The following is a 5,186-nucleotide window of genomic DNA, read 5'->3' on the forward strand; positions in this document are numbered from 1 at the left end:
GTCCCCGGTACATTGGGCCGTAAGAAATTATGCGCAAGGTAGGCAAAGTGGCTTACGAATTAGATCTACCTCCTGATTTGGAGTTAGTTCATCCAGTTTTCCATGTCTCGATGCTTCGTAAATGTGTTGGAGATCCTACTAGGATCGTCCCAGTAAATGATGTCCAAGTGACAGAAAAGTTAACTTATGAAGAATACCCATTGCCATATTAGATAGGAAGGTACGGAGGCTAAGAAACAAAGAAGTGGCCTCAGTTAAGATTTTATGGAGAAACCATAACCGAGAAGAAGTGACATGGGAAGCGGAAGAAATCATGAGATCCAAATATCCGCACTTATTTCAGCCACCGGAAGAGGGCCAAGATGAGACATCAAGATCATAAGGTATGTATGTTTTCCTTTTTATGCATTTGTGGCCAAATTCAATTGCTATTGTGTTATGGCCCTATGAGGCATTGTTATTATAGGTTGTTGTGACAGGATGGTAGTGCCATATTATAAGGGAAACTCTGGCGAAATTCTCGTAGAATTCCAGAGTGCTTAACATTCGACAACGAATGTTCGTAAGGGGGGAAGAATGTTACACCTCGAAAAATTTTCCGTTGATGCACAGTGAATAGACTAGCAAAGAGTACGAAGTATACGGAGACTCAATAAGCTAAGGATGACATTTTATGACCTTAAGTAAGATTTCAAAGACATTCGATGTTAGACGAGAAAGTTGCCAAGAGAAGGCAATGCATATGATAGGTATCGGAAGAGGTTTACGAGTAATAAGTTAATAATGATTTAACGATGATTTGGAGAAAATTTATAATGTCCCTTAGATTGTAAATGAGGTAGTAAACAAGTGTCAAGAAGGTTCCATATGGATTGGAGATCAAACGAATCGACGAGAACAAGTTCGGAATCACTGGACATCATACGGCCAAACATACTGGCCGTATAAAACATACAGACCATATGTTTAGCCGTACTTCCAGCCCGCTATTGAGACCCCTTTCTGGACCAAATCTACGGAGACATACGGTTAGTATAAATTATACGGACCGCATGTATATGGTCCGTAGAAATTGGTCGGGTCGAATGGAGTTATTAAATAAGGACCCAAGTTTCATTTATTTCATTTCATCTTTCACTCCACTTCCCTCTAAAATATCTCTCTACATTTCTCCCACAAGATTACAAAATAAATTAGTGATCAACTACATCAAACTAAGTGAATCAAGTGTAAGAAACCCATCAAAGTTCATCCAAAACAAGAAATCTAAGTGAAGGTGAAACTAGAGTTTTTCTCAAGTGGAGTGTTTGCACCCAAGGTTCATTCCTACACCTTCTAAGGTAAGTTTTATGATTTTTCCATGTTGTTTAAGGTATTTGAAATTTGAAACACTTGGATTGTAGAAGGAAATACAGAATGGGTCATAAATATGGAATAGTGTCACTTTTGAGTAAATGGTTGAATTGAGTCATGATTCTTGATACATTATGATTATAATCATGTTATAATTGATGTTGAGAACATGGGATAGATGTCGTATATGACTAAATGAAATCGTGTGTTATGACCATGAATATGAACGATTGGAAGTAGATTGAGAAGTAAGGGTAATGTAGGTGATTAAAGGCTATCGTTATGATGTTGTGAATGTTATTAATGACGTTTGGGAGTTGCTATATGATATGGAGGAAGTTGTATAAATAAAGGAGATGCTGCCCAATTTTCTCTAGCTTTAGTCATGTATGTTAAATCGTCGATTTCCTGATGATAGTATAACTCTAATGAAGGTAGAACGTGAGCATTGAAGAAGAACGTACAAGTGATAGAATAGCTGAACGGAAAGGTATGTAAGGCTAACCCTTCTTTCACAAGGCATGGTTCTTTGGCCAAATAATTATCCTTCTATGAGCCTACGATATTCTCCAATGATCCTATCTCTAAAAGCTACCAAGCTTATGATTCTCAATATGATACGATTGTACTAAGTTCCTTATATGACGAGTAATCCTTTAAGGATAGATGTTAGGAATGACGATAGTAATAATGCTAATGATAAATGAAACCCCCGAGCTTATATGGCCGGGTAGAATGTATAGATATGTATATATATATGTATATATGTATATATATATATATATATATATATATATATATATATATATATGGATAACATTGAGCCTAGTTAGGGCCAGGTATGCATGACACTGAGCCTTGGTAGGGCCAAGTATGTGAAACACCGAACCTTCGTGGTCAGGTATGCTATATAAATGTTATGTATATGACATCAATATGAGTACGAATATGCTAAGTCTATGTAAATGCCAAGTAAAGGCTATGTATATGCAATGTATATGATATAAAACCGAATACGAATGACGGAAATATGGATACGAATACGTAATTGGATACGGTAAATGCGAATACGGATATGGATGTATGTACACGGATACGCAATAGAAATGGAATGTCCCTATGAAAGGCAAGTAAGTGCTATGACGATGATGCCATTGCCTTCCATCTTTTGTTATTTCATATGTCATCTATTATGCTTTCATATTGATGTTGATCATGCTTTACAAACTCAAGACATGAAGAAAACCGATGTCCTTTTGTTTGCGGACGCGCGTCATGCCCGCAGGTGGCCAGGGAGACAGACTTGATCCATAGCTACATTTCTCAGGGACTACATAGCGGAGCTCCACTTCATTCGGAGCTACAACTTTTGGTATAGATTCTTTTGTTTACATATTCATGGGCACGGCGGGGTCCTGTCCCGCCTACATGTTATGATATGACGTATTCTCCTTAGAGGCTCGTAGACATGTGTAAATGGTTAGATATGTTTGGCCTTGTCGGTCTATATTTTGGGATATTATTTTGTTAGCCTTGTCGGCTTATGTACATTTATATGGGCATAGTTGTTAATGATGATATAAGTAAATTGTCACACAATGAGATTAGAATGATGGTGAATGTAAAGCATGATTTAGCTATGTGGCTCATCTAGATGTGATGTGAAAGTATGTTAAGAGGTGCCTGGGTGGGTTAGCACCGGGTGCCCGTCGCAGCCCTCCGGTTAGGTCGTGACAGAACCGAACCAAATATACATGCGTAGTTCTGAACGACCATCCGGACCTCTCAAAACTGACGGTATTCCAAAAAAGGTCCGTCTGCCCAAAAGTCAACTTCGGGTCAATTATTTTTCACTTTAAGCCTATATTCACAAAAGTTGTCCGAACCCGATCTAGACACCTCGGGAAGCATGCCAACGATCCCCTCGGGTCAAAATTGAGCTAATCAATGCCCGGGAGTGGGCCAAAATGCCGAAAAGACTATAACGACCAAACGAATCATTACACTAATTATGGCCAAGGCAAGAATATATTTATATAAAAAGCTTAATTTTGCAATAATTATCACTTAATTAACCTAATTAAAACATTTAAAGACAATTATGGTTATTTTATAAAAATTAGAAGTTAAAAAGACTAAATAGTCAATTACCTAAATTATTTAAATTATTCAAATTTTCAAAGGTAAAAAAATAAAAAGGAAAGAAGTATTTGCAAAATGATTTTAAATAGTTAAATAAGAACTGGTCCTCCTTTCTTTTTTGATTAAATTGAACGGCAATATCATGAAAATGTTCATTAACCTCTAAATAAAATTTATGATGCATGAAAATCCCCTTTTTTTTTTGTTGATTTAAGAGAAAGAATTATTGATCTGGGCAATTTATTAAAATCACTAAAGGTTTTTAAAAATGCTTAGCTCATTTATTTATTATTCGGTGATTTTGAGTTATCGGAATAAATTACGGGAGGTCAAAAATTAGGTGTCAACAATTAAAATGTTCTACAGGAAAAATATCAGGAAATATTACAACAACAAACATTGACTTAGTTTGATATTGATCAGTGTCAAGCATATTATCAAGCCGCGAGAGGAGAAAAGAAAAGAAGAGTGTACGGTCTTGGATCTCAAGCAAAATGCTACTATGGTCAGAATCTTCGTGATTCTTTTGGATTTGATGCTGCATCTTCAGGAGTACCTCCGAATACTCAATCAACACCAACAGGAAATCTGGATGAGTTTGTGATGTGTTTGATTCTTGTATTGATAGAGCATGTAGTTCCTGTGATCGCTAAGCGGGTATGAGGATTAGTTTCTTCGCCCTCGCATCAGCCAAGCATATAGCGTTCCTTCCTTGTGGAGGAGTTAAAAGAGACTATGACGGCTTCGTTGCTTTATATCTTTCTTTTCATTTTCTTTTATTTATCTAAATAATTAGAACTTATTGTTGAAGATAAAGTCAAGTTGAAGATTCCTGTGATCGTTAAGTGGGTACGAGGATTAGCTTCTTTGCCCTCGCATTAGCCAAATACTGATCTTACCAACCACCCACCATTTGTGATACCTACAGTTCCTACCTCTCCTACTGCTGCTAACTTTGATGAGGTTCATGCATTGGGTTCCGATGATTAAAGAATGGAACTCCACTACCCCTAGTAAAGTAACCCAAACTTGAAACTGATCGATGTTGTTGATATGCCATAACCCACTACCCAATTTGGTTAGAAGATGCAGGAGAACTAAAGGAATATTACTTAGACGAGGAAATAGCTAGCCTATTTTGTTTGATCCGTAACACTCTAGCCTCGCAATAGTTAGCCTATTTTGTTTGGATTTGATGGTGCTTGTGGATGGTTTGTACTTAACGATACAATTGTATGCATTATGCTATATCGTTTGGACCTCGTTGAATATTAATATTGGTTACTTTAACTAAGTGTATTTAAGCTTTCATGTAATATGCTTGAACAAGGTATATTTTCAATTATAAATAAAAGAATATTAAAAATATTCAGCGGCACATATTTTTCATTAAATTAAATCTTGCGACGGATTGACTACAAAAGATTTTTGTCGCCAAATTCAGGAAGAATTAGCTATAAAATGACTAGCGACGGACGCTTCCGTCGCTATTAATAACAAACCACGAATTTCGTCATGAACTTTAGCGACAAAATTAGTCAAAATACCGATGGTTGTTTCTGTTGCTAAACTTGGCTACGAATATATTTCATTGCTAGTCTTGCAACAGATATGTGTTTTTCGTCACTACGAGCTTAGCTACAAGCATTTTAGTGACAAAACTGAATTCGTAGCGAATCTGCCACTAAACC

At 36.6% G+C, this 5,186-nt stretch overlaps 1 long non-coding RNA gene across 1 annotated transcript; it reads left to right on the top strand.

Annotated features, from left to right (window-relative positions):
* Positions 1 to 3,850: 3,850 nt before the first annotated feature.
* On the top strand, positions 3,851 to 4,750 carry LOC132069197 (uncharacterized). Its single transcript, XR_009417695.1, has 2 exons — positions 3,851 to 4,131; positions 4,324 to 4,750. It is a non-coding gene; the product is annotated as an uncharacterized LOC132069197 (long non-coding RNA).
* Positions 4,751 to 5,186: the final 436 nt, after the last annotated feature.

The sequence above is a fragment of the Lycium ferocissimum genome, chromosome 9 (assembly GCF_029784015.1).
Source record: "Lycium ferocissimum isolate CSIRO_LF1 chromosome 9, AGI_CSIRO_Lferr_CH_V1, whole genome shotgun sequence".
Taxonomy (NCBI): Eukaryota; Viridiplantae; Streptophyta; class Magnoliopsida; order Solanales; family Solanaceae; genus Lycium; species Lycium ferocissimum.